Source organism: Pimephales promelas, chromosome 20 (genome assembly GCF_988280905.1).
Source record: "Pimephales promelas chromosome 20, fPimPro1.hap1.1, whole genome shotgun sequence".
In the NCBI taxonomy this organism is placed as follows: Eukaryota; Metazoa; Chordata; class Actinopteri; order Cypriniformes; family Leuciscidae; genus Pimephales; species Pimephales promelas.
In genome coordinates this window covers 27,522,852-27,544,663 of record NC_142788.1, presented here as the reverse complement: position 1 = coordinate 27,544,663, position 21,812 = coordinate 27,522,852, and the positions used below count along the sequence as shown (strand labels likewise).

At 38.4% G+C, this 21,812-nt stretch overlaps 1 protein-coding gene across 4 annotated transcripts in view; it reads right to left on the bottom strand.

Moving 5' to 3' along the window:
- Window positions 1-21,812, bottom strand: part of tshz2 (teashirt zinc finger homeobox 2) — a 194,135-nt gene that overhangs the window by 75,157 nt on the left and 97,166 nt on the right. The window contains exon 1 of one of the 4 annotated variants that reach the window (XM_089124731.1): window positions 16,254-16,274. The exons of the other annotated variants lie outside the window; for them this stretch is intronic. The gene's annotated coding sequence lies outside the window, so the exon portion shown is untranslated. Of the gene's footprint in view, window positions 1-16,253; window positions 16,275-21,812 lie in introns of those variants that run through there. 4 annotated transcript variants of the gene reach the window in all.

Here is a 21,812-nt window from a genome sequence, read left to right as displayed (position 1 = left end):
ATTAGGAACACCATACTATTACTAATACTGTGTTTGACCCCCCTTCGCCTTAATTCTACGTGGCATTGATTCAACAAGGAGCTGAAAGCATTCTTTAGAAATGTTGGCTCATACTGATAGGATAGCATCTTGCAGTTGATGGAGATTTGTGGGATGCACATCCAGGGCACGAAGCTCCCGTTCCACCACATCCCAAAGAAGAAACCAATTTGCAATGATTCGAACTTTGTGACATGGTACATTATCCTGCTGAAAGTAGCCATCAGAGGATGGGGTCATGGTGGCCATAAAGGGTTGGACATGGTCAGAAACAATGCTCAGGTATGCTGTGGCATTTAAACGATGCCCAATTGGCACTGAGGGGCCTAAAGTGTGCCAAGAAAACATCCCCACACCATTACACCACCACCAGCAGCCTGCACAGTGGTAACAAGGCATGATGGATCCATGTTCTCATTCTGTTTACGCCAAATTCTGAATGTGTCAACAGAAATCCAGACTCATCAGACCAGGCAACATTTCTCCAGTCTTCAACTGTCCAATTTTGGTGAACTCTTGCAAATTGTAGCCTCTTATTCATATTTGTAGTGGAGATGAGTGGGACTCGGTGGGGTCTTCTGCTGTTGCAGCCCATCCGCCTCAAGGTTGTGTGTGTTGTGGCTTCTCAAATGCTTTGCTGCATACCTCGGTTGTAACGAGTGGTTATTTCAGTCAAAGTTGCTCTTCTATCAGCTTGAATCAGTCGGCCCATTCACCTCTGACCTCTCGCATCAACAACGCATTTTCGCCCACAGGACTGCCGCATACTGGACGTTTTTCCCTTTTCACGCCATTCTCCGTAAACCCTAGAAATGGTTGTGTGTGAAAATCCCAGTAACTGAGCAGATTGTGAAATACTCAGACACCAACAACCATGCCACGCTCAAAATTGCTTAAATCTCCTTTCTTTCCCATTCTGACATTCAGTTTGGAGTTCAGGAGATTGTCTTGACCAGGACCACTCCCCTAAATGCATTGAAGCAACTGCCATGTGATTGGTTGATTAGAGAATTGCATTAATGAGAAATTGAACAGGTGTTCCTAATAATCCTTTAAGTGAGTGTATATTCATATATATATATATATATAAATGTGACAGTACTGTTAAATGTACCATTTTTGTAAGTAAAAAGAATGAATCAACTTATAATGCTTTCATGTGTGGTGTTAAACAGGCCTAATTCATTAAAAATAAATGATCGCCAGTTATTGCTTTGCAACATTGCGATAAGTTTGGTCTGGTCACAAACATAAAAAACAAATATAAACGTCAAAAAAAAAAAAAAAAAAAAAAAATGAGGATTGACAGCAACATGATCATGATGGCATCTGAGCTAATGTTTAAGAAGATAAAAGCACTGTTGTTATGGCTCTTATTGCACGCTCCGCTCTCTTGGTCCATCATGTCTCAGTCTTGCTCTCTTCTCGTTTCATCTGCCTGTCAGGTCGACTACATCTTTTTGATGGCATCACAGGCAATTAGCAAGATGATGCTGCACAAAACCATCTGGACGGACACATTTCATGTTGCTGGGGGAGACAGTTTTTGGCATGATAAAGATACATCCCAAGGTCAGATTTTAAGGCGTAAAGTATCAGATTCTGAAAGATTCAGAACATGAAGATGACTGTCGCTGTCAGTGCTGGGAACATCACTTTTAAAAGTACCACATTACAATATAGTGATACTAATCGTGTCTATTTAATAATTACTACCAATAACTCCAAACCACAACTATATAAAGTATATCCCACATAAATGCAGTACACTCATGTAAAGCGATATATTTAGGCAAATCTCAACTACTCGATTGTTTATACAGTCACATTATTTAAAATATATTAAACTATACCATCAAAAAGCTCTATATATGTAAAGCTGTATATATACAGTAAGTATATCCAACTTTACCAGCATACATACAGCACACTAACATACTGTAAAAAGTGATATACTGTATATGCACAGGGAATCTCAACTTCTTGATTTTGTCTTCTTTGAATCTTCTAAATGCAACTATAAGGAGTTACGATACAAAAAAAAAATAACTGCTTTAATATATATATACACAATATACAAATAAAATCGACTTGATTCATTTAAAGGTAACGTGTTAAATCACCACTGCTTATTTTCACGAAGTATCGCAGAATGGACTGAAAAAAATGCTCAAGAAATATGCTCACATGTATAGTAGTACAACAACTCCTACAATGCTTGAACACATTAAACATGAAATAAAAGCAAAAGCAACACGCATTCGTTTCTTGAAAAAGAAGCAAATTTAGTGTAAACGTAACATGTTACTCTACTCATTTCTGGAAAAATCTAATCTGATTACGTGATATATCAGTGTTGACATATCTTTTGTTTTGCTATAATTCTGTCTAAAGACAGTTTTTGTCAAATACATTGCTAAAGCCAGTTCCACCTGGACAGCCAGGATGTCTCAATGTACTATAAGATTAAGTGATATTAAAGACAGACATAATAATATTAAAATCTGTCATAATAATATTGACATTCTGGAGCGATTCCAGGGCTCATTCATTAATGATCGTTGGTTGGAGGGGGTGCTGGAAGGGTCAGAAGCCTTGAAGAGATTACACTTTGGCAGGTTTACTGCTGCTCCAAATATGATAGACCTGACGTGTCATTTTCCCGGCTAGAGCACCCTCAGAAAAGCCATAAATTATCATGGGAGAGCGGGAAATTGATTCTCCCTCTCTGTACCCTGCAAATGTTCCCCATAAATATGCAGTGATGGGACATAGCTCCTTTTATTAACTTGGCCGGAAAAAAAACATAGGGTATTTAACTGATTTTGCATACCAAACACAGTTTTGGATCCGTTTTACATTGAAAGCATGATAAGATAGGCCCATCAGTTCAGTTTCCTATAGATTTGTCCCTATGTTGATTTGTGAGGGTGTGTCTGATAAATCCTCCCAGGTCACAAGTAAATATATGTTTATCATTTTAAATTTGCTTGGCTCATACTTCGAAATCGATGTCTTTTTAACATAGCTGGGAACATTTCAGTGTTTAAATATGGCTCCCTTTTAAAGTTGCAGTAAGTGATTTCAGAGAAATGCTGTTGAAAGTATATTGGACCGAGCAGCACAACCCACTTGTAGCCAATCAGCAGTAGGGGCACGTCCACTCATGATGGGGAAGGAGAGAGTCAACCAATCAGCAGTATGGGGCGTGTCACTCATGATGGGGAGGAGAGAGTTGGTCAATCAGCAGTAGGGGGCGTGTCCACTTATGATGGGGAAGGAGAGAGTTGGCCAATTAGCAGTAGGGGGCGTGTCACTCATGATGGGGAGGAGAGAGTTGGTCAATCAGCAGTATGGGCATATCCACTTATGATGGGGAAGGAGAGAGATGGCCAATCAGCAGTAGGGGCGTGTCCGTTCATGATGGGGAAGGATAGAGTCAACCAATCAGCAGTAGGGGGCGTGTCACTCATGATGGGGAAGGAGAGAGTTGGCCAATTAGCAGTAGGGGTGTGTCCACACATGATGGGGAAGGAGAGTGTTGGCCAATCAGCAGTAGGGGATCGTCCATTCATGATGGGGAAGGATAGAGTCAACCAATCAGCAGTAGGGAGCGTGTCACTTATGATGGGGAGGAGAGAGTTGGCCAATCAGCAGAGTGGGTCATTCATAATGGAGGAGGAGAGAGTTGGCCAATCAGTAGTAGGGGCGTGTCCATTCATGATGGGGAAGGATAGAGTCAACCAATCAGCAGTAGGGGGCGTGTCACTCATGATGGAGGAGGAGAGAGTTGTCCAATCAGCAGTAGTGAAAATGCATTTAAGAGAAAAATGCTAAAATTCGAATTAGAAGTCCTGTGTCCTGTTTACCATAAAATTCATAATTAGGAAAGGTTTCCAACATGTCACATTACAAAAGGAAATTTATACAGGATTACTGACCAAGAACCATGATTTTACTTGCTAGATATACATACAGTATGATGACCTCAAATGACCTCAAAGCCTTAGATGACCTTAGATGACCTCAAAGCCAACAGACATATATTTAAAGCCACAGCACTCCAATTGCTATTTCATGGGCTCTATAAATAACACTCAAATCAATTCTGAATAACCACAAACCTGCCCTTTAAGAGATCTAAATACAATCCTGTGGCCTGAAGACAAACGCCTCAGATTTCATTCCAACTAGTCACTTTAGCATGGAAAATCCCACTCTGGAGCGTGTTACTCATATCTTCTGTGATACGAACAGATGTTTTTATTGCACGGATATAAAAAAGAGGAAGTGTAACGAGTCATTGACTAGAACTGATGCAACCGGTCATTGCATTTGAACAGCGGTATTCCAAAGAACAAAAGGAATGCGAGAGCAAATATGTATCAGGCTAAAGCCCCCCAAGAGAATTTCAATCAGAGTTTTGTTTTCCCCACCTGGCTGTTTCCTCAAGCAGCTGAGTTTCATAACTCATTTCTTTGACAATGGATAGACGGCGTACACACACTGTGTTCAAAGACACACATTGTTGCTATTTCTAAGCTAATATTGTCCCAGCCGTGTTTTTTCCGTGATGGCGGATGATGCTAAATCAGCCGTTTTCAGAACTGTTTGACAGCTGTCTCATAAGCTTCTCAAAACATCTGAAAAGATTCCAGGAAGTTCGATTTTTATCAACAGTGCTGTAAATCAGTTCCATGAGACAAATGTACCTTTGTGCTCCCAACCTAGACCTCGCTGAGAGTATTCCCATTGTTTTAAATTGATTCCACACACACACGTCACATTTTTTTCCAGTGTAAAATAATGAGGTAATGATTTACTTAATGTTAATCTTTCGCCTTTAGTAGGTACCCTCCCATCAAAACAAACATAAGGGCTCTGTTATCATGGGAAAGGAAATCGACTCTTAATCGACTCTATTATGATAGACTAAGGTTCTCAACTGGTGGGTCGTGATCTACAAACTGAAGAGATGGGAGAAAAAACTAAGATAAATGCAAATAATAAACGTAATAGGATAGAAAAAAGCCTTTTAAAAAGTAGAACAAAATATTTTCCATATCCATATCCAATAAAACTCAACCAATTTTAATCAACCAATACCGTGTGGAAAGTGCACTTTTTCTGACACGTTTGTTCAAACACTATACAATTTTCAACACTTGACAAGCTATAATCCTGGTTATGGGCGTTCCGTAAACTGCCTACAGTTTACCAATAACAACTGACTGGGTCATTTGACCAATCGCCGCAGATTCGCGTCACTCAAAGGAGGTGTTTGGGAAAATGAATCATCGAACTAATCATTTGGGAGTCGTTGAGCAAATCAGTTAAAAATAAATGCATATTATAAGACAAATAAAGTGTTTTTTTTATCCTTGCATGCACATTAAATGGTTTTTGGGAACTCCTAAAACAAAAATAGGAACATTTCAAATGCTATGATAGGGGCTCTTTAAGATGGTTTGTGCACTCTAAAAAATGCTGGGTTGTTTTAACCCAATTTTGGGTCAAATATGGACAAACCCGAAATGTTGGGTTAAAAATGTAATGTAAAAATTTAACCCAACGGCTGGGTTAGTCCATATTTGACCCAAAGTTGGGTTAAAACAACCCAGCAGTTTTTAGAGTGTGTGCGGTGAATTATTGAACCGATCGAAATTAAATTTCGTACACTCGTTTCAACCAACGTTTGGGTCATATTTGGACAAACCCAACCATTGGTTTTATGGATTTCATTTAAATATTGAAACCAACAGTTGGGTTTGTCCATATTTGACTCAAAAATGATTTTTTTTCAGCATTTTTTGGTGTGCGTTAAACAGTTCTGGTACCGTGTTGGGTCGTTCTGAGGAAAAAACATTTGAGGACCTGTGTGAGAACCCAACTTTGATGCATTACAGTGTTTTTTGGATTGGGTGGGGGTGTTTTTCTACCAAATATAAAGTTGCATTTCCTGTCATGTTAAATCCGTCAGCCCAATCTACAGTAATAAAGCGGTGTTTCTGAGAGACGAAATGCAGTTTGGGGTGTCTGCTGAAGAGTTTTGAGGCTGGCTGATTTTGACAGGTTCTCTGTGAGGCACGAGGGCTCTCCTTCCATCACCAGATGCTTAAATAATGGCCGGAGAGGCGAGCTGTTATTTACTACCTTCAGGTCTTCACTAGGGAGGCGCTTCTGGAGGTCTAACAGAAGGAGAAGACTCGGCTCCGAGGGCCAGATTACGCCCTCTTCGTCCCCATCTCCATCATCTGTCACACTCCAACACATGTCACGTGCAATTAAGCGCCCGGGTGGTTAACTCTTTCCCTGCTCGTGTTGTCAGGATATGGGAACCGCGAGGCATTCAGGCGCCGGCTAAAAGAACAGCGGTAGGATTGTCGTCATCTGTTCACAGCCTGACTGTCACATTTTGCATTGAATCTATTTTTGACTACTTTGATTACAAAAAAAGTTATCCACATTTTGAAGCGACTCAAGACATGCTAATTGATTAGCAGATTAATTAACATGACCTCATTAGTATCTGCAGGCAATCGTATGCAACAGAGCATACTTTTTATGCTTTTGGATACACAACGATAAATACAAGTGTCAATCAATACATTAGTAACATTTAGAGATGTAACAATGTTTACAAATCATTCAGAAAATATTAAATTAAAAATATATTTGGTAAAAACATAATGAAGGAGATTGTTTAATGCCATGAAATATACTGGGTTATTATATTTAAACAACTTTGACGCTAAATTTTAATTAGTCATTCGTTGATATTTTAGCCCTCGCCCAAAGCTACCCGCGTTCATATCTTGAACTTAAAAACGTGTTTTGGCGGAGGTGAAAATTGTCAGTACATAATTTAAACAAACTTGAAAACATTAATTAACTAAAATAAAAATCTAACATACAGGAAAACTGAAACTAATACAAAAAATGCCCACATATTAAAGTCATTTTTGGAATTTTATAAACCTTGAAAAAAAAAAACCTGTTGGCATATCATTTGAAAATACCACTATAACACCATCATTTTAAATGATACCATTTAACGCATAAAAAAAACACAAAAAAAACCCCGAAATGAAATGAAACTACACTGTAAAAAATATTTTCAAGATTTGTTATCACAACATATTTTCTTTTGTCAAATCAACTTTATATTAATTTATTTAGTTGAGAACTTATTATTTTGAGTTTCTGAAGGTTAAATTAATATACTTCATTGTATCAACTCACTATTTCCAGTTCAATCAACTTAAAACTTTAAGGCAACCCAGGTTACTTACTTTTAAGTTAAACCAACAATCTTTTTTAGAGTAGTAATCACAACATTTTTTCTTTTGTCAAATCAACTTAAATAATTTATTTAGTTCAGATAACATATAATTTTGAGTTTCTGATGGTTAAATTAATCTCCTTCATTGTATTAACTCACTTTTTCCAGTTCAATGAACTTAAAATTTTAAGGCAACCAGGTTACTTACTTTTTTAAGTTAAACCATCAATATTTTTTATAGTGTAGAAGTCTATTAAAATCTAAAAACTAAAATAAACAACATTTTATTAAATTGTGGTTACGGCCCTGCATATTATTAATCTCATCATCTGGATTTAATTTCTAAATAAATTTGCCTTTAAGAAACGTACATTTTCTGACACATTTAACGATTAATCAGAGATGAATGAGATTGTTTCTTTACTTGAGTGAGTACTTTACTGATTATTTCCTAAAATCAGTACATTTCTAAAGTTGTATGCAAAAGGATTCTTATTAGTCAACGCCGTACCAACAGCAGTGTGAACAGACAGTATGTACAAATACTTGGAATTAACAGAATCGGATTAAAAATCAAAACAGTTTCCTGTGTTAAGCTTAAACAACAAAAGTATTACTTATACATGCATAATGGAGCATATGGCACGGTTAACCATAAGATTCACTGCAAGGTTCACTGACAGTTTGTGGCCCATATTTCCACATGTCACACCGCGCAGCTGCCAGATACAGTGAGCTTCTCAGCTGCGGACTGTGTGATTGCAGCAGACAGGGCAGGATGTTCCAGTTTCGTGTGAACAATAAGGCCATGAAGGCCAGGTATGGAAATGTTTTTATCATTAACCATCCATCAGTCACGTCCAGACAACAGAATGGGCCTAGGAAAATCAGCTGGAATTCTGCTCAGGCAAGTGGGTACAAGAGGACCACTTCCTGCATTTAAATGTCTCTTATTTCAGGACATTCCTGCTGCCGGTTATTGTACAAAAATGATTGGTCCTACTGTAGAATCAATTTTCACTACTTTCCATTGTCCATTTTACATTTCTAAAGTAGATTTTTACATTTTCAGAAGGAAATACGAGTGGTGCTAGCCTGTGGAAATATTAGGGTGTTGTGTGTGGTTACCAGGGTGTTGCTAAGGTGTTTTTGATGGTTGTTAAAACGCTTTTAGGATGTTCTGGGTCGTTGTTTATCGTTTACCAAGTCCAATCTCAAGTCTCTATGACAATCTAATCTCCACACATGGCGTTAGTCCCTCCTAAAACAATCTTATTTCATTTTTGTGCCCGTTTTATTGTTCAAAAGGCAAAACATTGAAGTCTAAGTAACTAAATAGCCCTAAATATCAGCATACTGTTAGCAATACTTGGCTTATGTTCTTTATTTTCTTTCTACTTGGATGTCAACACAAGCTTGACTGATTCAAGTGCATTCTTCCTCGTACCTGATCTCCAGCAGGACCTGGGCGCCCGACTGTCACCGACGTGGTTATCCTTCACCACAGGCTGACGGAGGCATTATTCCGATGGGGATTGTTTGACTAATAAGCATTTTCACTGCACAAGCACAGGATCCAGTCAATGTTGTCCTGAGCTTGTAAAGGACACCTTGTTCACGGGGAGCCAGTGGACACCATTAAATAAAGTGACTCGTCTGTTAAATGCACTAGAGTTTCACTGGAGAAATCGTGCAACTCTTTAAAATGCAATATATTATATTTTATATATTGTATATGCACCATTGAGATTAATTTCCATTCCTTGCTAGTTGCATTATATATTATAGATCATGTTAAGGCAATATTCACTATCACTGTTGCTTATGCTTTGTTCAAATCCCTAAAGTATCATACTCCAGGGCACCATTTGTGCTAAATACTTATTGAATCATATGTCAAGTTGTGCCATTACTTTTCTAAGTGGCAACCCCACAGCAACAAGAACCCACCCGGAACACGCTAATCACCCCATGGCAACACTAGCAACACCCTGACAACCACAGAGAAACACAAGAAACCACCTAAAATGCCCTATCAATCTCATAGCAAAAGTACTAGCAACCACTATGAACCACTCAAAACACCCTAGCAACCACATGGCAACACCCGGACAACCACCCAAAATGGTCAAGCAACCTCATAGCAATGTACTGTAGAACACCTTAGCAACCACATAGTAACACCCTGGCGACCACACAGCAACACTAGACCACCAAGAACACCCTAAGCAACCAGCCAGAGGGCCCATGCACATTGTTAACCACTTAGAAAAACCTAGCAACTACATATCAACACCATGGCAACCACACAGCAACACTAGAAACCACCCAGAACATCCTAACAACCAAACAGCAACACTAGCAATGACATAGCCACACCCTGGCAACCACACAACAACACAAGAAACCACTCAAAATGTCCTAGAAATTATATAAACAGTAGCAACCACCCAGAACACCATAGAGATCACATATCAACACTAGGAACCACTCAAAACACCCTAACAACCACCCAGAATGCCCTGGCAACCACATACAGTAGCAACACCCTGACAGTGACAACCACCCAGAATCCCATAGCAACCACACAGCAACACTAGAAACCACTTAGAACACCCTAGCATCAACATAGCAACACCAGAAACCATCCAGAACACCATAGCAACCGCATAGCAACACTAGACCACCCAGAAAACCCTAGCAACCACCAAAACACCCTAGCATAGCAGTGAGTTTCACAAAAACAAGCAACACTCACATTTTCTTAATAAAATGTCAAATTCAGATTATTTTCTTTATAGGAATACACAGATGTCAAAAATTGTAAAAACTTAGAACGGTTGGACTCACTTTTTTGCATTAATGCCAAAACAAGCTGTCTGTATTTCTCTCCAGACTGCCGTTCATTTCTTAAAAAACTGTATTTCGTCCCAAACTGGCACTATCGGTCATCCGCAGGCATGCTTCTCTGAGTCTCTGACAAATGCCTTTCAGGATTTCAGGAGTCTATAATAGTGGTGTGCAGTAAGGGAGCGTTTCCATTCATGTCACATAAGACAGGGTTTTGTAAGGTGCAAAGCGCATGAGGGACATGGTCATTTGAGAAACATCTGTCACTCCGGCACACAATAAAAGCACGGGGGCCCCTGAGAGGACAAGCGGAGAGCCCCATACATCATCCTCTGTGTGACTGCTAAGCTAAGAGACACACATGATGTGGGCCGTTCAATCACATCAGCCTGTAATGCTGTGAAACACAGTTCTGGTGTCTACATAATTATGTGACGGAGAACTTGAGGAACACTGTGACTAAACATTATTGAAACAATCCTGGAATTGATATTGATTTGCTTAGCGTTGGAAATAAAAGCGTGGCGTTTGACTTCAGGGGCCGTAGCGCGGAGCCACCGCAGGTATACGAGCGCCGCTTCTCCCCTGATGCTGCAGGCAAAGGCAGGCGAGACAACGGCGCATTGCATCTCTCTGGCTTTCTAATTCTCCTCCTCCCGGCTTAATTGAGAATTTGAACAAACAAATTAATCATTGCAGCCCATAAAAATGACAGGATTCATGCAGTAGCATTCTTCATTCGCTCTAATTTGTTGTGTGTTGTTATTGCCCCCCTTCGCCGAGGCCCTTTCTTCAACCCCCACAGCAGGTTTTATTTAATTTTTTTTATTTCTTTGTGCTGAATTTGCGAGTTTAGCCCTTATGAAAATTACAAATAGTTGTCAAGGTTAACGAGTTAATATTCTCATTCAATATTTATTTTATGGGCACAAGAGAGCGTCTCCCTTCGCCGCGTCCCACCGCAGGAGGAAGATGGGTGTGTTAATCAAAATGACAAGGACAGTGTCCTTTTGATAATACCCTGAATCATCGAGAATAAAAAATGAACTTTATTAATCAGCAGGCCCTGATTAATTGTTATGAAGTGCGGCTCGTCCATTTCCCCCGCATTTCCGTAATTTCCACAGAAGCTTAACAATCTCCCCGATGATTTGAAGCTGTTTGGGGTGGAGTGGAACAAAGCAGAGCTGCAATAAATAGTTGGATATGGCTTTTTACTTCTCGTGCGGAACCTGTATTTAGTCAACAGATACAAAATACAATTATATTCGGTCCTGTGCATGTAATTTCATCATTTAAATATGAAAAAAAAAGAGGCGGGGCTTTTTAATTGAGGGCACGGGAAGGTCAAGTTCAGATTTATCATCGGAGATGTATGAATTTGGCCTTTATTCACTCAATAAAAGATCTCGTCATTTCAGGTAAATGCACTTTTATACCATTACGTGGAATTATTTCAGCCTTAAGGTACTTAGCAGGGTTATAATACAATTAAAATAATGAGGTAAAAGTGTAGAATGTAGAGCTGAGAACGAAAATCAGCAGTGTTTGCAGTCATCTATATTACTATGGCCTATATTTATAAATAAAACATCAATGTCAATGCTTTTTGCGTTCACTCAAGAAACCTTCGCGTTCCCTCACAAACCATTAACTCTGCGTTCTCTCGTAAACAGCTCAAAAGGTTTTACGAGCGAAAGCAAAGTTTCTCAGGGAAATGCAAAAGGTTTTGCGAGCGAATGCAATGTTTCTGAGGGGAATGTCAACGTTTTGCAAGCGAACAGAAAGTTTCTCGGGGTAACGCAAATTTTCTCGGGAGTTTTTGCGAGCGAATGTAAAGTTTCACAGGGCAGCGCAAAATTACTCGAGGGAACGCAAAGGTTTTGCAAGTGAACATAAAGTTTCTCAGGGGAACGCAAAGGTTTTTGAAGAGAACGTAAAGTTCAGGGGCGGACTTAACCATTAGGCAAAGGTCGGCAAATGCCTTGGGCCCCGAGCTACCTAGCTACCTTAATCCCCCATTAAATTATGCTTAAGTTGTTTGTTGTTGTTTTTTTCCCGCAAATTATATATTTCTACAAAACGCACCTCACCTCACATTGGACTATTCCATTATCTCACTTTCTGTGTGCGCCAAAAAAACTGACGGAGAAAAAGAAGTGACAGAGTAGTAGCAAACGCCACAGCTTCCCAAGCGGTGATGGAAAAGCAGGACGCGGCAAAATTTATCGGGGAAACGCAAAGGTTTTGAGAGTGATCATAAAGTTTTTTGGGGGAACGCAAAGAATTTGTGAGTGAATGTAAAGATTTTGCAAGTGAATGTATAGTTTCACAGGGCATCGCAAAATTACTCGGGGGAACGCATGTTTCTAAGGGGAACGCAAAGGTTTTTGAAGAGATCAAAGTTTCTCAGGGAGTGCAAAATTTCTTGTGGGAAACGCAAAGGTTTTGCAAGTGAGCGTAAAGTTTACTGGAGGAACGCAAAGGTTTTGCTAGTGAACGTAAAGTTTACTGGAGGAACGCAAAGGTTTTGCTAGTGAACGTAAAGTTTACTGGAGGAACGCAAAGGTTTCGCGAGTGAACTCAATGTAAACGCACTGTTTATCAGGGGAACTAAAATGTTTTGCGAGTGAAAGTTTTGCGAGTTCTTCATTCAAACGTTTTTTGAAAAGAAAAAAGTTTCTCGAGGGAACGCAAAATTTCTTGTGGGAAACGCAAAGGTTTTGCTAGTGAACGCAAAGTTAACTGGAGGAACGCAAAGGTTTTGCTAGTGAACGTAAAGTTTACTGGAGGAACGCAAAGGTTTTACTAGTAAACGTAAAGTTTACTGGAGGAACGCAAAGGTTTTACTAGTAAACGTAAAGTTTACTGGAGGAACGCAAAGGTTTTGCTCGTAAACGTAAAGTTTACTGGACGAACGCAAAGGTTTCGCTAGTAAACGTGAAGTTTACTGGAGGAACGCAAAGGTTTCGTGAGTGAACTCAATGTAAACGCACTGTTTATCAGGGGAACTAAAATGTTTTGCGAGTGAAAGTTTTGCGAGTTCTTCTTTCAAACGTTTTTTGAAAAGAAAAAAGTTTCTCGAGGGAACGCAAAATTTCTTGTGGGAAACGCAAAGGTTTTGCTAGTGAACGTAAAGTTTACTGGAGGAACGCAAAGGTTTTACTAGTAAACGTAAAGTTTACTGGAGGAACGCAAAGGTTTTGCTAGTAAACGTAAAGTTTACTGGAAGAACGCAAAGGTTTCGCGAGTGAACTCAATGTAAACGCACTGTTTATCAGGAGAACTAAAATGTTTTGCGAGTGAAAGTTTTGCGAGTTCTTCTTTCAAATGTTTTTGAAAAGAAAAAAGTTTCTCGAGGGAACGCAAAGATTTTTGAAGTGAGCGTAAAGTTTCTCGAGGGCACGCAGGGGTTTTTGAAGAGAACAAAATTTCTCGAGGAAGGTTTTGCGAGCAAAGACAACGTTTCTAGACGGAAAGCAAAGGTCTTGTGAGTGAAAGTAAAGTTTCTCGGGGGAACGCAAAGGTTTTGCCGGTGATCGAAAAGTTTATTAGGGGAACGCAAAGGTTTTTGAAGTGAGCGTAAAGTTTCTAGAGGAAATGCAAAGGTTTTGCTAGTGAATGTAAAGTTTCTCGGGGGAACGCAAAGGTTTTGCGGGTTATCAAAAAGTTTATTAGGGGAACGCAAACATGAACATAAAAGTTTTGAGAGTGAACAAAATTTCTCAAGGAAACGCATCATTTCTAGGAAAGTCAACGTAATGGTGGGAAAAAAGTTAACAAAACCAAGGTCAAGACCCATATTATACAATATAAAAGGATAAAAGTTTGGACAAAATGTATAAATGCACAATCATAGTAGTTTAATGCACATCTCTATCGTTTTCAGCAGCTCTGTCTAGGCCAGATGGAGTTTTAGCCATAACAATGAGCGAACAAGGGCTCCTGCCGGGTTTGATTTAAGACCAAAGATTCATGTGATCTCTAAGTCTAGTTCAGGCCATCTTAAATGACAGCTGTGTAATATGTAGGGCAATTAATACTGCATATATTGAATGTTAATGATTAATATATAAAACCAAATGAAGTTTGCATAGCGCTGGGGCAAGGTTGAAGTTCTTATCTAATTTACATGAGCGTGTCAGACATGTGCAGCTCATTTGCTCTCTGAAGTTCTGCTCATGAAACAGAATACACAAGCCGCAAAAAGTTTTATGTCTTCCGGGGCTCCTCACCCCTCAATACTTATTGCAATGACAGGACAAAGCTAAAGCAAACAGGGCCCTCATGAAAGCAGACTTCTTACGATTTTCTTTGTCTTTTATGAATACTTTTTTTCATAAAGAAATGTGCCGTACTTTAAAATGTGTTCATCTGAAACCTATGAAGTTCTTAAAAAACAACTTTTTGAACATACAAGTATTAATTATATCACAACAGCCTTTTCACTTTTACATAACTGACTAGTGGCACGTGCTGAGTGAAACCTCACTATTATCACTGGGATTTGAACAAACTCCTTAACCCTACCAAACCTCGGCTGTAACTTATCCTACGTAACTCAAATCAAGTGAATTGTTGAGGAGAGATGTGTTCATACTTTCCAAAGTAAATGGACTTAAGCTCTATTCGGACGGGACTATGTGGGGTAATGTCATTTGTCTTAAATAAATTTAGATTGTATTATGTTGGAAATAGGCACTTATCTAATACTAAAAGAAGTTTTATGCCTCTAAAAAGTGCTTTCGACCTTCTTTCTGATCTGGCATGTGGAAAACACTCGAGTTTTGCCACTATATATATATATTTATCTAAACAAAAACTTTAGTTAGATGCAATTAAATCGTGGATAATCGATTTGACAGCAGTAATTATGTTCTTTTCAGTTTATTTTTTGCCATATGGAAATGGATAAAAAAAAAAACACACTCAGCAGCGCTAGAACTCCCTAGCAACCATGCAGCAACAGCACAGCAACCACCCAAAACATCGCAGCAGCAAGTTTTGCATGGATAAACGCCACTCCCATTTCCCCCTGCATGTAGACAATAATTTTATCCTTTAAAACGCATCTTTAATCACTAAAATGACATTTAAAAAAAAATCCTGTGAAAATAAATTCTTCATGCATTAAAATAGCTTTAATGTAACTACACCCTCGCTTAACGGAGCCATGCATATGCAAAATAGCCCCTGCCTCCACTCACTCACAGCAGCTCAGAGATCAACTCAGCCAACTTACTGTAGTAAACGCTGCACAATGGTACCCCTCTCTACAATGTTGGACAGATGAAAGTAATTAATATGATTAGCCTTTTGCTAGACTACGTTATTAAACAGCTAATAATGTGTTGCTAATGTTACACAAACCATTTTCCATTCACCATCTCAGAGTCAGACAGCTGCCTTTAACAATCAGCATCCTCAGAAGTGCATTGAACAAACGCATAGAGTTCATCATAACATCGTAATATACATAATTCACCCGCTATAATGCTAAATGTACCCTTCTCTTGAGACGCCCTGTTTCAGAGCGGTCATAGTTAATGATATGCAAAAGCCCGCCCGGCCAGTATGTTGACATGATTAGTTACAAGGTATGGTTTCAATCCACGTTTTTGAGACTGTCTTTGGTTCACTGCAGTATTTTAAAGATAAAATACTCAGCAATGGTGTTGACTTATGAATTAGCACATGGTTTGTCTTGCAGCATATTAAAGCACCACGTAGACATATAAACAACATTAAAAGCCAGATTTTCATCACAGGGGGTCTTGAATGAAATGAAAAATCTAGTTCGATTCAAAACAGTTCCTACTCAGTGAGTGAATTTATTTCTCAAAGGCATATAACCCCCAGATCTTTACCTAGGTATATAAACGAGCGAGCGTGTGAATATTTTACAGTGAGCCGTCACTTCCAGTGGTCCTCAGTGGAGTGGGTGGTTCAGCGTGGCACGCCGTTAATTGTGGAGGTGTTTTATCCATCAGTGTGAATTATTCAAGGGGATCGTTAATAGCTATCCCAGATCCAGTAGGCTTCAGGAAGGAAGACAAAGCCCGCAGTAGAGAGCCATCATTACCTTGCCTCAGCCTTCCTCCGTCTCCTGGGCCTCCCGCGTTGCTGCCGAAACCAGGAAACTAACAAACTGCCAACCAGGAAGTCATAAATCCCGACTGAAGGTAAGACAGCTGGCAAGTAAAAACCTGCGTAGGCTTTTAACAGGAAGACACGGGTTAGTTATGATTAGCCGTGTCTGCCTTGGTCATCATGTTTTTGTCAAGATGTTTATCGGAATTCACGATTGCTTATTGTGACATTTATATGAACTATAGCTATGCTTCAAAAACTAGTGAGCCACCTACGTAGTCTGCATTCTACATAAGACATTTGTAGACATGACAGCAATCCCACAATTCATTGGGAAAAAATGCATTCAAGATGGCATAAATGGACAAATAATTACTGTAAATTGGATTGCTTGATTCACTTAAAAAAATATGCATCATTTTTTCAAGCCACTTTTAAGTCATTTTCATATGGATTTATAAGCAATATTAACTGATAAGACACCTATTACCAAAAAGTTTGAGACTCCTCGCCAACGGTTTGCTTAAAATGCTGATACGTCAAGTAATAGTTAAATGTTTTAACTCTGAAAGTCAGGGTTTGTACATCTATATATTTTAAGATAATTTGAATTATTATGCTCATTTCCTTTTTATTACTTTTAATACGACATCTTAAATTAAAATTATCTGAAAATCTTTTTTTTTCATTGTATATGTTTACATATTTAAAATCATTAAAAAAACTTGCTCAAATTAGTTTATTCAAAGCCTCCAGAAAATTGCCGAAATTTGCAGTAAGTGTGAATTATATTAAAGCCCCGCGAAGCCGTGATTTACAGTGAATTTAGAAGAGCTAAGGGGCGTTGTTAGGCGTGAAGCGGAGTGCATTATAAGCAGAGTGCTATACGGGAATTATAACACCTCTGGTGCTTTTTGGCCATTTTTTACTGAAAGGTTTTACGTTTCTTTTTCTTTTTTTACTTCACAGGAATGGTATGAAACTTTAAAAAATAGTACACTTTAAAAAAATATTGTTGGTTTAACTTAAAAAAGTAAGTAACCTGGTTGCCTTAAAATTTTAAGTTGATTGAACTGGAAAAAGTGAGTTAATACAATGAAGGAGATTAATAATCAGAAACTCAAAATAATAAGTTATCTCAACTAAATAAATTATTTAAGTTGATTTGACAAAAGAAAAAAATGTTGTGATAACAAATCTTGAAAATATTTTTTTTACAGTGTAAAGGTTTTGGCACTTACACGTACACACAAACATGATTTGAAAATGTTGTATGGTCCTGAAAAAATAAAAAAATAAAAACATTGTCCATGGTCAAATATGAGAGCATTGGAAATTAATGGGAGATAAATTTCATCTATTGGAAATGGTTGGTACTGCGCACAAACTTACTAAAAGCTAATTTTTTAAGATATCAACCACATTTTTAGAACATAGCTTGTTTGGATTTATATCTTTGATTTTCTCACAATTTTTTTTGAGTAAAACATGTTTTGGAAAATATATATTTCAAAAAATATTTCATATTTGAAATATTGTTGAATTCTATAACTTTTTCAAGTCCATTTTTTTACACTTATATTTTTTACATAATAATTTGCCAAGTGTCGTCTTTAAAAATAGACCAAACTTCAATCTGTGAACGTATGACCGTTTAAGTTGGAAATTTCATTTAAGTCCACGCTCAAAACGTTTTATAACTACTGCATAAATATAATTTAGTAACATAAAATCCACTAAAACTAAAAAAAAATATTAAAAATAAAAAAGGAATTAAGGAATTAAAATATAGTAAAAGAAAAAATAAATAAAAAATAAATAGAAATTTTTGACCAACACACAAACAGTACCAGAGGGTTAAATTTGTTTTTGCAAATTGATTATTTAAAGACCGTCATTTTCTTGTAAATGTGTACATATAACATCCTGAATTACAGAATACACACAACTTCACCATGAATAATATGTTTTGATGAAAACTACAAGCTTCTCGCATCTCTGTATTTTACAGCATGTTAGGTAAACCTCAAGAGACTGCAAGAGACTCACAGCGTAACACAAACATTCAAATCTGACGTGATAAACAGAAGTGCTTCATAATGGTTTTACTGTACTCACTGTGTCCTCCCACGACTAAAACCTTTCAGCAGAATACAAGATTCACCGCAGCCTGCCAAAAATCCTGCTCTTGATGTTATCATTTCACTGATATAAAGTTTTCAGACTTGGACATCATCAGCCAAGCATTTTCAGAGGAGGCTTCAAAATTGAAAAGATCTCATCAGTTTCAAGAATGAGGATCATTCAGAGGTAAGTGACCCTGAATATTTTGCTATTGCAAGAGCAACTTGATTTAAGGCCTTTATAGAAATTGTAATAATTACAGTGTGTATATTCAATCACATGGCAGTTGCTTCAATGCATTTAGGGGTGTGGTCACACAAATGCTTTGCTGCATACCTCGGTTGTAACGAGTGGTTATTTCAGTCAAAGTTGCTCATCTATCAGCTTGAATCAGTCGGCCCATTCTCCTCTGACCTCTAGCATCAACAAGCCATTTTCGCCCACAGGACTGCCGCATACTGGATGTTTTCCCCTTTTCACACCATTCATTGTAAACCCTAGAAATGGTTGTGCATAAAAATCGCAGTAACTGAGCAGATCGTGAAATACTCAGACCGGCCCGTCTGGCACAAACAACCATGCCACTCTCAAAATTGCTTAAATCCCCTTTCTTTCCTATTCTGACATTCAGTTATGAGTTCAGGAGATTGTCTTGACCAGGACCACACCCCTAAATGCATTGAAGCAACTGCCATGTGATTGGTTGATTGAGAAATTGAATAGGAGTTCCTAATAATCCTTTAAGTGAGTGTATATGTATGTATATATATATTCATGTGTGTGTGCATATATATATAGTATATATATATATATATATATATTAGTGTTGTCAAACGTTTAAAATATTTAATCGCGATTAATCGCATTAATGTCAGAGTTGACTCACGATTAATCACATTTTAATCTGTTCTAATGTCTCTTGATTTCTTTTTGTCCCATTATTTTTTCTCATTTTAATGCTCTTATCAACATGGAAAAGTGGTTTGGCTTGTTTATTGAAAACTGCATATACAATTTCACACTAACATTCTCACTAGGAGCAAATAATCTCTCACACAATGTAACACTGTCCATCAATAAAACGGTGAAAGAAATACTGACGAGGTCCTGATATTGACGAAGGGGCGGAGAATTCACATCAGCTGTGTGTGTGTGTGTGTGTGTGTGTGTATTCGCTTGGCCATCAAGTGGTATTTCACACTGGACGTGCTGTGATGATAACGACAAAACACAGATCCCTTTGGTCTTGTCAAAGGAAACTGAAAATTGGCAACTTTTTAAAAGTAAACTTTCCATTCAGAATCTTATTGCCATCCATTTCGCCGTCTTGTTAAAGTGTCTAACTCTGGACGTGTGCGGCGTGCCTGCTTTTTTGTTACCGGCCTAGCTAGATCCGCTTGCGCTTTGGTCGACGAAGCAACAAAACATCCTCGCGCGGCACAAGCCATTGACATGAATTGGTTTCGTAGAGCAGCGCCGCGCACGCCGCGTCCTGATGCAAAAGCATGTGAAAAAAAAAACTACAATGTTTGCTAGGACAAAAAGGCTGTTAAAGGGCATATTGCAGGTTAGAGGACCCAACGAGTCAATGCATATAAAAACAATGTAGGAACTAGATTTTCTTTAAAATATACGTATAAACACGCTACAGAAGCTTCTGCAATCGTTTTTGTGAGAAAATTTTACTTCCGCGTCTGAAAATGGGCGTGGCGGGCGTGACGCAATGAGCGGGAGAGCCGTCTATTCACACAACAGGAAAACAATGGATCGCATGACATTTCGGACGCTGAGGAAATACTCGTATGACGGATCAAGCCATAAAGTTATGAGCCTGCTATGCTAAAGAGAGCAGGGACAGGCCAGGATAATGTCAGACAGAATGGTCAGAGAAAAATTGACCTGTGATGTGAGGAGAACCAGTGGAGAACAGGACAGGTGCCTTTTAGGTGAGAGACGTGCTTATAGTAGGCTATACACGTTCGCTAACGATATACACTGTGCTCACAATATTGTACAGATTATTATGATCCTATAACAGGCCAGCAGACATTAGTATGTTTAGGGTAGATTTATATACTATTAAATGTATAAAAACTTTACTTGAGTATATTTCTATACTAAAAGCATAGGCTATACTCAGGTACATTTTTAATACATATTTTTCACCTTGGTTATAACATAAACAGAACATTAAATATTTGAGTATTTAAACAACCAATTTTGTTTTTTAATTACAAGTTCTATTTAGGGCATGACATGACTAAGTTACATATATAACACTATTTGATGCCATTGGTAGAATACGACGATCAATATTCTTGCTTCGGCATACCATGTTGAACTCCATCATATTGCCGGGATGCTAATCATTTGATCTGAAGTGAACGCTACACACGACGCGTTTCCCGAGCCGATGCAGAAGAGAAATCCCGTCTCTTCACCTGCTCAAACCGCACCAGGAACGAAAGATAGGCTATATAGCACCGTCACTTTTATTGTAATGGAAACTTGTGGACTCGATCTTGAAGTCCTGACAGGCTGGAGTTTTTGCAATCTCCACAAACACAATAATTTACCATGACGATGATAAATTAAAATGCAAAAACTAACGAAAGCACACCGACTGACGAGCGCTCTCACTGAACACCAGCCTGCTCTCCTCTGAGCCGAGGCTGCGGCTCCCTGATATGATGTCAAATGACGCGATGTTGAAAAAAAAGCCGTTTTTACTAGCAGTCCAAGAAACGCTCACTTTATCTTCTAAATTAGTGCCCTTATGTTGTTTTAAAACATTTTAAATCCTGCATTAACTTTTCATATGGTATTTTCATACAAGGTTATCTATAAATTTCGATTTTTTTTTACCTGCAATATGCTCTTTAAATCACACAATAAAAAAATTTGATACCGTTAAAATGGGTTTGCGTTAACACCGTTAATAATGCGTTAACTGACAGCCCTAATATATATATATATATATCATCTCAAAATCTATCATCTAAATGATCCTATTAATCAAAACTATATTTGATATAGCACGCTAATTTCCAACAGCCAGTTCTGCCTAATCCGTACCCTTCATTTTACCAACACAAAGGTCCATCACACATCCACAAACCTCTATGATCAATCAAAGCATGCATAGACCACACTCGCTAAAATGGGTCAAGCATTTCTCCCAGGATTTCCTTAACATATGCTCTGTGCTACAGTTTCATATCCATCTTAACCACGAGAAGTGCTTTCAAAGAGTGATCTATGAGACGAGGGAACAAAAGCTCTTCGACAATGACAAGCCCCAAGTGCACGAACCAGTCCCCCTCTTTTCAAGTAATTCCAGCCATGGCTATTCAGGGTTCGCCCTGTGGCAAGAGAGCACTCCAGTCTCCAGAAATAGCCATAGCTCATCTTTCACAAGGACTCAGGT